Source organism: Callithrix jacchus, chromosome 1 (genome assembly GCF_049354715.1).
Source record: "Callithrix jacchus isolate 240 chromosome 1, calJac240_pri, whole genome shotgun sequence".
In the NCBI taxonomy this organism is placed as follows: Eukaryota; Metazoa; Chordata; class Mammalia; order Primates; family Cebidae; genus Callithrix; species Callithrix jacchus.
In genome coordinates this window covers 125,154,497-125,165,849 of record NC_133502.1, presented here as the reverse complement: position 1 = coordinate 125,165,849, position 11,353 = coordinate 125,154,497, and the positions used below count along the sequence as shown (strand labels likewise).

The 11,353-nt window shown below is 38.0% G+C and overlaps 1 protein-coding gene across 6 annotated transcripts in view; it reads right to left on the bottom strand.

Annotated features, from left to right (window-relative positions):
* Positions 1-11,353, bottom strand: part of ADAMTSL1 (ADAMTS like 1) — a 1,072,914-nt gene that overhangs the window by 350,551 nt on the left and 711,010 nt on the right. The gene's annotated exons all lie outside the window — the stretch shown is intronic.

Sequence of the window (11,353 nt, the reverse complement as noted above, 5' to 3'; positions counted from 1 at the left end):
AGAGTCACGTCGTCTGCAGAGATAGTTTGACTTTATTCCTGTTTGGATGCTTTTTATCTTTCTCTCTTGCCTGATTGTTCTGGCCAGCACCTCCAATATGATGTTGAATAGGAGTGGTGAGTGAGGGCATCTTTGTCTTGTGCTAATTTGAAAAGGGAGTTTTCTACCTTTTGCTCTTTCAGTATAATGTTGGCTTTGGGTCTCTCATAGACGGCTTTTATTGTTTTAGGGTATTTTCCTTCAATACCTGGTTTATTAAATTTTTAACATGAAGAGATGTTGAATTTTATAAAAAGTCTTTTCCTGCATCTGGAACTATTGTCTTTAGTTCTGTTTATGTGATAAATCACATTTATTGATTTTTGTATATATTTAACCAACTTTGCATCTCTGGGATAAAGCCTAGTTGATCATGCTGGATTAGCTTTTTGAAGTGCTGCTGAATTCAGTTTGCCAGCATTTTGTTGAGGATTTTTGCATCAGTATTCATCAAGGGTACTGACCTGAAGTTTTCTTTTTTTGTTGTGTCTCTCTCTGCAGGTTTTGGTATTTTGGTCTCATAGGAAAGGGTGACATACAGTAGAAATAAAATTTGAAATGTGCTATGCCTTTTTCCAGTTGTATGACTTTCTGTGAGCCTCAATCTCCTCATTTATAAAATGGAAATAAAGTTATTCCACAGAATTGGCAGAAGAAGCACACAATGATGGGCATGAATATATTCTAAAAACTATACACCACTAAAAATAATAAAATTCGAAAATGTTTTCTATTTGAGATTTGCTCTTCCTTGTTTACTTCACTGAATCTGTTTGGGAAAACAAAATCATCGATTTTTGTTAAGTTTACACTTCAGTTCAAAGGAAAAATTAAATAGATACAACTTTCCAAAAAGTTTTTTTATTAAGCTATGGAAACTCTTTCACTTCATAAATGGAATAGCAAGATTGAAAACAATGTCAATATAGCAGGAGAATCCCTTCCATGAATAAATATAATTCTTGAATACACCAAAAATGCAGCTAAGGTGACAAAAATAAAATATTACAAAATAGATAAATTTATTCTTTTTTTTGAGATAGAGTCTTGCTCTGTTGCCTGAGCTGGAGTGCAGTGGTGCTATCTCAGCTCACTGCAACCTCTGCCTCCCCGGTTCAAGCTATTCTCCTGCCTCAGCCTCCTGAGTAGCTGGGACTATGGGCACATGCCAACATGCCAGGCTAATTTTGGTGTTATTAGTAGAGATGAGATTTCACCATATTGGCCAGGCTAGTCTTGAACTCCTGACCTCATGATCTGCCTGGCTCGGACTCCCAAAGTGCTGGGATTATAGGCATGAGCTACCATGCCTGGCCAAAATATTACAAAATAAACCAATTTCTATGTGATGTCACTTTCTGGCTTTGGAGTTGGATAATGGGTAGAGATTAGATGAATTTTGAGGTGCTTCATAGAAAAAAAACCTAGATTGAAGAGACAACTGATAGAAATATAGATGTTACCAAAGTATATTTGTGCTGTTATAACAAAATACCTGAGACTGGGTAATTTATAACAAATGGAAATTTATTTCCTCACAATTTTGGAGGCTGGAAAGTTCACAATCAAGGTGCTGGCATTTGGTGAGGACCTTCTTGCTGCATCATCCACAGGTCAATCTTTTTGTTCCTTTCAGGTCCCTAGTCAATTGGATTGTGTCCGCCAACATTGAGCAAATTTTCCCAACTCAGTCCACTGATTTATATGTCAAACTCCTTGAAAAATACCCTTGCAGACATACCTGGGAACAATGCTTCAGCAGCTACCTAGGCATCTTTAAATCTGTTTGAGTTGACACCTCAAATTAACTATCATAGATGTTACAGGTAACTCTGGTGAGGGCTTAGAAAGAAGTGAACATTTAATTGGATACTGGAAGAAAGATGATTTCTGTTACACAGTGTTCGAGAACTTGGCTGTGTCATTTTCTGCCATTGAGTGGAAAGTAGAACTAGCAGTGATGTATTAGTCTGGTTTCATGCTGCTAATAATGACACACTTGATGCTGAGCAATTTAGAAGAGAAAGAGGTTTATTGGACTTACAGTTCCACATGGCTGGAGAGGGCTCACAATCATGGCAGAAGGGGACAGGCACACCTCACATGGCGGCAGACAAGAGAAGAGAGCTTGTGCAGAGGGATTCCTTTTTTTAAAACCATCAGATCTTGTGAGACTCATTCACTGTCACAAGAACAGCACAAGAAAGACCTGACCCCATAATTCAATCACCTCCCATTGGGATCCTCCTCCTACACATGGGACTTGTGGGAGTGACAATTCAAGATGTGATTTGAGTGGGGACACAGCCAAACTGTATCATTCTGCCCCAGCCCTTCCCAAATCTCATGTCTTCATATTTCAAAAGCAATCATGCCTTCCCAACAGTCCCTCAAAGTCTTAACTGATTTTAGCATTCACTCAAAAGTCCACAGTCCAATGTCTTATCTGAGACAAAGCAAGTCTTTTCTCCCTATGAGCCTGTACAATCAAAAGCAAGTTAGTTACATCCTGGATACAATGGGGATACAGGCATTGAGTAAATATAGCCATTCCAAATGGGAGAAATTGGCCTAAACAAAGGGATTTAGGCCCCATACAAGTCCAAAACCTAGCAGGGCCGTCAAATCTTAAAGCTCCAAAATGATCTCCTTTGACTCCATGTCTCACATCCAGGTCATACTGATGCAAAAGGTGGGTTCCTATGGTCTTGGGCAGTTCCCAAGGTCTTGGGCAGCCTTTTCTCCGGCTTTTACAGGCTGGTGTTGTTTCTGTGGCTTTTTCAAGGACACAGTGTAAGCTGTCAATGGATCTACCATTCTGGGGTCTGGAGAATGGTGGCCCTATTCTCACAGCTTCACTAAGTGGTGCTGCAGTAGGAACTCTGTGTGGGGGCTCCAACCTCACATTTCCCTCTGTACTGCCCTAGCAGAGGTTCTCCATGACAGCCTTGCCAATGTGGCAAACTTCTGCCTGGGCATGCAGGTGTTTCCATATGTCTTCTGAAATCTAGGTAGAGGTTCCCAAAACTCAATTCTTGACTTCTGTGCACTCACAGGCTCAACACCACATGGAAGCTCCTAAGGCTTAGGGCTTGCACCCTCTGAAACTATCACCTGAGCTCTATACTGTACCCTTTCAGTCATGGCTGGAGTGGCTAGGATGCAGGTCACCAAGTCCCTAGGCTGTACACAGCATGGGGACCCTGGGCCTGGCCCACAAAACCACTTTTTCCTCCTGCCTGTTACCCAGTTCCAAAGTTGCTTCCACATTTTCAGGTATATTTTCAGCAGCATCCTACCCTACTGGTACCAACTTACTGTATTATTCCATTTTCACGCTGCTTATAAACATACCTGAGACTGGGCGATTTACAAAATAAGAGGTTTATTGGACTTACAGTTCCATGTGTCTGGGGAGGCCTCACAATCATGGCAGAAGGTGAAAGACATGTCTCACATGATGGCAGACAAGAGAAGGGAGCTTGTTCAGGGAAACTTGGCATTTTCAAACCATCAGATCTTGTGAGACTCATTCACTATTATGAAACAGTGCAGGAAAGACCTGCCCCCATGATTCAGTCACCTCCCACTGGGTACCTCCCATGACGTGGGAATTCTGGGAGTTCCAATTCAAGGTGAGAGATTTGGGTGGGGACACAGCCAAACCATATCAAGAGATGAACTTAGGTGCTTAGTTGAGTAGATTTCCAAGCACAGTAAGGATGCTACAGCCTGGTTTCTCCTTGGTACTTACAGTGAAATGTGAGAGCAAAGAGATAAACTGAGAGATGAACTGTTAAGCAGAAAGGTATTAGCACTTGATTATTTGAAACATTTTCAGCTTACTCAGGTAGTGGGCTCTGGTAACAGGACTAAGGTTGTGGCTAGACAACCATTTGCTAAAGAAATTAGGCATGTGACTCATGAATCCCTCAACCATGTTAACAGAAGCCAGGAATAGAGATGCAGTTATTCAGGAAAAAACTGTAGAGGACTCCCGTGTTTGATGGTTTGGACACCTTTTAATTGCAAGAGAGACTGATAAGATTTCTGAGAATTTCATACCAGCAGAAATACTGACAGTGTAGAATAAATGTCCCAGAGATGGGACAAAGCGAAAGAAGAATGACTCTGAAGTCTGAGCCACAGATGCAGAGGTTTGGGTTGACTTGACCTCCTTAAGCTGAGAGGGCAGGGCTGCCTCCTTGGCAGGCACACAGAATGAAGCATCCAGCCCCAGGGATTATTCTCAGGCCTTGAAATCTAGTGTATTTTTTTCCTGCTGGGTATCAGACATGCTTAGGAACTATTCTTCCCTTTTCAAGTGGGAATGGGAATGCTTCTTCTGCTTGTCCCACCTCTGCATTTTGGAAGCAGATAACTGATTTTTGGCTTCAAATGTGCACAGATGGAGATAAATTATGCCCCAGGATGTACTCTATCCAAGTTTCACCCATAGCTGATTCAGCTGATAAAATTTGGAGCTTTTTGAGTTGATAATATTTTAGAGTTGATGCTGAAATGGGTTAAAACTTTTGGGGCACTAGGATCAGGTGAATATTTGTCACTTGGGAAGTATGTTAATTTGGGAGCCAGGTATCCTGCTGTCATGGGTTGAATTGTGTCCCCCACAAAAGATAAGCTAAAGTCAAAACCTCTGATGCCTATAAATGTGACCTTTTTAGGAAACACAATCTTTACAGATGTAACCAAATTAAGATGAATTCATAGTTCATTAGGGTGGGCTCTAATTAATACAATTGTTGTCCTTATAAGAAGAGGTGAAGACACAGACACCAAGGGTAGAATGCCATGTGATAACAGAGGCAGAAATTAGAGTGTTGCAGCTGCGAGCTAAGAAATACCAAGGATTGATGGCTACCATTAGAAGTTAGGAAGAGGCAAAAGAGGCAAAGAAGGATTCCACCCAGAGCCTCAGGGAATGCATGGTCCTGATGACACTTTGATTTTTGACTTCCAGCCTTGAACTGTGAGAGAATACATTTCTGTTGCTTTAAGCCACCATGTAAAGGAATTTGGAATTTTTTTTAACCTGAAGGTAAAAAAGTGCAATTGAAATGATTCAAGCAGATCAGAAATGAAACTAAATCTGTATTTTAGAAAGAGCTTCCCGTCTACCATGAGGGGAATATAGTATAATGACTACATAGTACACTTCCCTATGTACTTATCTCCCCTCACAGTAAAAATGCTGAGAGGGCAAGGACTATGCTTTTTTTTTGTGCCTTCTTGTCCATTAATGTATTTTCAGTATTTAGCATATTTGTCCATTGATGTATTTTCAGTATTTAGCATAATAACTCTAAAAATGTATCATTCCTATGGGAAGAGATCTGAATCAATTTTATATCCTCAGTAATCCACATAGAGCAGATTATTGAAAGAATGCATAAGCAAGGTTCAGAAACTAAGGAAATTCAACTAGTAAGTAGCAGTTTTATCTTTACTATACTATGAAAAGAAGAGAATAAATAAGAAAGACTGTGCATTAAATATTTTAAGCAATGCCATGCTTCCATGTGGAATTACATTATCAAGTACAGAAGAAAAAATGTCCAACACCTTATTTCTGACATCACCACCTTTGGAATAACTGGTGGACATTTGATACTAGTGACTTAGGTCACAGACAGAGATGGAGAAATAATCATTCCATTCAATTCATTTCAAACTACTCACCACAGGAATTATTAAAAATGAAAAGAACTTCTTTGTTAGAAATATGGTTCATTTTAATGTTGCCAGAATAAAGTATAGACATCAAAACTCTGTGATTCAATTTACTGCTTATTTCTATACTGTATTATTCATTTTAAAACAATATTATACAAGGCATTACCTGAAAGGAATTCTTCTTTTCCTTTTTAAAATGATTGATTTTTTGAAATAGAAATAAGCAATATAACAAATATGCAGACTCATGATAAAAGGGCTTATTTATAATTATACTTTTTCTTTTGATATACATATATTAGGTGTCAGCTGATGAATTCTATTAATTATAAAAATAAAACATACTTTTCTCTATTTGCTTTCAAAATAATCTCAAAACTATTTATTACAGCAGCCCATGTTCTATCTGTAAAGTTATGCTACTCTTTTAAAAATATATTTAAAACAGAAACCAGCTTTGTGTTTTACAACAAATATAAATAGGGGTAATTTGGATAATGAAAATAAATGAATAACAGCGGCAGTACTAATAGAACTGATCCTATTTGTGATGGCTCATTAACTTTGTGCAGGATGCAATTCACTGCCCTGGATCAGGAGTTGATAATTGTACAATGTGGAGCTATTTGCAAAAGATGACTGCAATACGAAATTAACAGAAGGTCTGTTCATTCATTAGGAAGTCATCATCCCTTTCATATGTATAACCATATTAAATCATGCACTCAGAAAGGTTGTAAGGAAGACAAAGATAAGGAATAACTTGGGGACAATTAATACTAGTAGTATTCCCCAAGTTCATAGTAAGCCCTTTAAATGTATTTGATTACTTAATATTCACTCTAATCCCATTCTTACAATTATCATTCTCATTTTGCAGATGAGGAAACAGGCTTAGGAATTTGCTCAAAGGCACATGCCAATAAGCTGTGAGCTTACATTTCAACCTAGATGGTATGATTCCAGAGTCTCTGTCCTTTACTATTCATACAATGACAAATTGCTTCCCTAGCTCAGCCTTCTCTCCAACTTCATCTAGTCTAGAATGATAATGAGCAAATAAGAATCCTGCTGTTTCTCAGTCTGAGATGCAAGGTGAAGAGAGAGAACATAAAGACCCCCTGGGGATGATTATCAGATTCTAGGAGGGAGACAGGGAGGGAAAGGGGGAGAATGTGGTTTGAAAAGGTATGTTCATTAAACCTATTGTTTTATAATATTAATGGCAGAATTACAGCTAGACAAAATCTCAGCCCATGGGATAAACTGAAGAAATAACGTAGGGAGCATAGTTAGAAAATGTTGAAAACACTGGCACTCTCTGATCTCTAGTCTGTCATTAACTAGCCATAGGATCCTGGGAAAAATTATACAATGTAGGACAGGGATATTTCCTGGGGCTGGACTAGATGATCTCAAAGGCCCTGCTTTTAAACACTGGGCTGTGAAGCACTATTAGTGACTATTTCTGAACTCTGGAAAAAACAGAGAAAAGTAAGGGGTAGTAACTTTCTCATAAGACAAACTATCTTCAGTTCAAAGAATTGTCCTTTATTCTGAAATTAGGTTCTTAACTACTTTCTTGTTATGAAGGTTTCAATTGTGAAGTCATGATGGGGAAAGTACATGGTGGAAGGTCTCTTTCTGTTTTTTGAAAGTCATTACTTAACCAATTAAGAAGTTTGTTACTTTATCACATTCTGGAAAGTTTTTGAAATGTTACAGGGTTATAAAATCTTATACAGGGAACCACTAATTTAATATAGTTTCCAACTCAAAATTTTCAAAGTCTTATGCATTTCTACAGCACTTTACAGTTTATTAAATATTTTCACATGTATTATCTCACTTGGTACACCATGGTCTGGGAGACAATCCATTTTGCACAGATCAAAAAATAGAGCTTAGGGAAGGTGAGTAACTTGACCAAGATTATATAGTTTGTTAAAGAAGAGCTAGATTCCAACTAATATCTTATTTTTATTTACTTATTTTTATTTTGAGATGGAATCTTGCTCTGTTGCCCAGGCTGGAGTGCGGTGGTACGATCTCAGATCACTGCAACCTCCGCCTCTGCAGTTTAAGCCATTCTCCCACCTCAGCCTCCCAAAAACGGTGACTACAGGTGCCAGCCAGAATACCTGGCTAATTTTTGTATTTTTAGTAGAGACAGGGTTTCACCATGTTGGCCAGGCAGGTCTTGAACTCCTAACCTCAGGTGACCCGCCCGCCTCAGCCTACCAAAGTGCCCAGATTACAGGTGTGAGCCACTGTGCCCGGCCCCAACTCATGTCTTTTGACTTTAAAATTTGTCTGCTTTCCAATCTGTAAGTGAATCTGGCTGTAATAGAATGATAAGGAAAGAGCTTTCAATACATAGAATTAATAAATCTGAATTTCTGGAAGACAAGGCCTAAGAGTTGAGTCTTTTAAGAGCTCTCCAGGTGATTCTGATAGGCAGCCAAATTTGAGGACAACTACCAAATGATCGGAGCCTCTGTCTACCTGGCCTCACCAGAAGGAATAGGAATTTTGAAGTCAGACAGAACTGGGTATCTCTGGGCAAGATATAAAATCTACCTAAGCCTCCAGTTTCTTCATCTGTGAAAGAGGGAAAATAATTTCTAATATGCAGAATTGTAAATATTTGAAAATAAATACCTAGATATGGTAGTCACTCAAAAATGGAAGCTATTATCTTTGCTCTTACTGCCTTGTATGATGCTCTACTATTACTGAGTAAGAATTAGGTATGTGTTCTAAATAGCAATGAATCTAGAATTTTCCTGAAGCAAATTTACAATAAACACAGATCACCCAAATTATTTGTGATCTCAGGACAGTCTCCAGGTCTCTGTTTCCTCCTCTGTGAAACAGCTGTATCTGTGAACTGCTAAGCTACCTTCTGGCTCTAGAAAGTTCAGGACTCAAAGATTCTATTTAAGAGTTAAAGACTCAAACAGTCATGAGAATGTGGCTCTTTGGAGAGTATTATACAGGTATACTTGAAATAAAGATTAGTTCATATGAATGACAAATCTCTATAGCTATGCTGTCATTTTCAATCAAGGCAAGACTATGTTCAAATCAAAATATTTGTTTACTTATGATTTATATCTGCCTATGCTCAAAAATATTTGAAGCAGCTCAACTAAACAAATTATAATAAGACAAAAATAAAACAAGAGAAAAAGCTAAGAATCCCTAACAAATAGGTTAGATGAGAAAGAAAAGGGAAAAATCTGACAGGGGAAATGATTTCTTTAGGAAATTAAGAGAAGCCATTTATGAAAACTGTACAATTGCAGGTGGATCACCTGAGGTCAGGAGTTTGAGACCAGTCTGGCCAACATGGTGAAACTTCGTCTCTACTAAATAACAAAAATTACTTAGGTGTGTTGGCACACGCCCGTAATCTCAGCTACTCCAGAGGCTGAGACAGAATTGCTTCAGCCCAGGAGGCAGAGGTTGCAGTGAGCTGAGATCACGCCACTGCACACCAGCCTGGTCAGGACTCCATTTCAAATAATAATAATAATAATAATAATAAAATTTAGCTTTAAGATTATTGACCATGTTTTAAAAAATATAAAAATAAGGGTTTTTCTTAATGTTTATTACCAAAGACTGAAAATATTTATCATCAATATATAGGTGCAATTTAAATGAAGAATTTTTGTCTAAGTAGAATGGAATTTATATATTTAAACTATTTTTTGAGGTGGCAGTTTCTTTCAACTTTTCTTTTGGAATCTTCACTCTTGTTCTTTTAAAAGAGCACGTACTGCATATAAGTATTCCATCTCTACTCCTCTATCATCTTGTTATCCTCTGTTTCTCTACTAAGTTTGTAAAATATAAGTAGGTTTTAATCATGAAGACACAGGCTGTGATGGTAGCGGTATAAAAGTATCCAACATGGAAGTTCTGGAAAAGGCAAATGTGTGGAGATGGTTGCCAGCAGCAGGGAGGAAGTGACTCCAAAAGAGCATGAGAAAATTTGGTGGTGGAGAGGCGTTTAGGAAATGAAAAAAATAATCTGAATCAGAGCTGTCAAAGTCACCCAGACTCACAGAAGTGTACACGAAAAGGATGAATTTTACTTTGTGTAAATTACACACACCTTATTAAACTTGACTTTTAAAAAAAAGAATCCAACCTGACATCCCTTACAAATCCATATTAAGTTTCAGGTTTTGATCCTCTGATCATGTTTGATTTTTTTGCTTTCTACCATCTGCCCTAGTTATAATCAAAATGAAAACTCCTTCCTGGTTTCAGACTAGGTTTTCCTTCTGTTTCTGCTATCATTGCCCTGGCCCAAGCTCATGCCTTGCATCACCTGCCATTCTAAAAGCCTCCAACGAAGCTGCTGTCTCCCTCCAGAGCCTTCCACTCCAAGTTTCTTGCAACGGTAGCTATAATAATCTTTCTAAAGCACAGCTCTGATTACGTTTTTTTCACCATTAAACTCTTTCTTGGTCACCTACAGTTTACCATAGTCCTGTCTGCCATTCAAGCCTCTGTGATTCTCTCCCAAACTACCTCCCTCTTCTTATTGCATACCTGGAGCTTATGTGGCTCTCCCGCCAAACTAAATTACCTGTTAGTGCTTAAATGCAATCTGTTTATCCATCACCTTCACTACACGATTGCCTCTCACAAGACAAATAAATGGGAAAATAATAAAAATAACCAGTCATTATTTCTATATATAAGTCACAATGCTTTTCAAATACGGTATAATTTACCTTTGCTCCCAAATCTGTTGTACTTATAAGAATGTTTTAAAGCATGTTTATACTTGTAACCCAAAGTCCAGTGCTTTGCTCCATATTTATTATATATGAAATTTATTCTTTAGTGACTGAGATAAGATTGACTTTCAGTTGCAAAGGTACGTGAAGCCAGCTGGCAGGATTAGTTTAGGAAAAAATATGCCACATTGAACTCCCATGCAACAGAAACAAATGAAACCTAATTTGCTGAGCTGTCTTGTTTATTTTGGTTCATTCGGCAGGGTAACATAGTAGCAATAACTTTGGACTAAATCTCAGGAGATCTGAAACTTAGCCCCATTTCTGGCATGACCAAACATACATGAAGATCATGCATATTTTCTGGTCCTCAGTTTTTTCACTTCTAAAATGGAAATCTTCCTTGCTTTACACAAACAGTATACATACGGAAGGAGTTATTATCTTTTGTTTGCCATTCCCTACAACACAGCCCCCCCCCACCTGCCTGTCTAAATCTATTTGCTTTACAATTCTCTACTATTCCTAAAGAATTTTCAGATTTTATAATTTCACTTCAATACCACTAAGAGTCCTAAAGGTGGAAGAAAATAACAAATATCAGAAATGATTTTTCAGATATACTGCTTTTTAGAATGCTGACTAACTCTAAGGCCCTTTCTAGCTTTAAAATAGCAAAATTCCATATTAAAATTTACACCTGAAATTCATATATCTTTTGTATATAAAGAAACCTTCAGATACATGTTTCATTATCTGCGTTCTCCTGAGACCAGTTTCTCTGCCTCATGATTTTAAGCCTTATGGCAAGTGAGTATGTCTGTTTCTCTCTTGTATACATGAAACCTCGCCTGACATCTCAC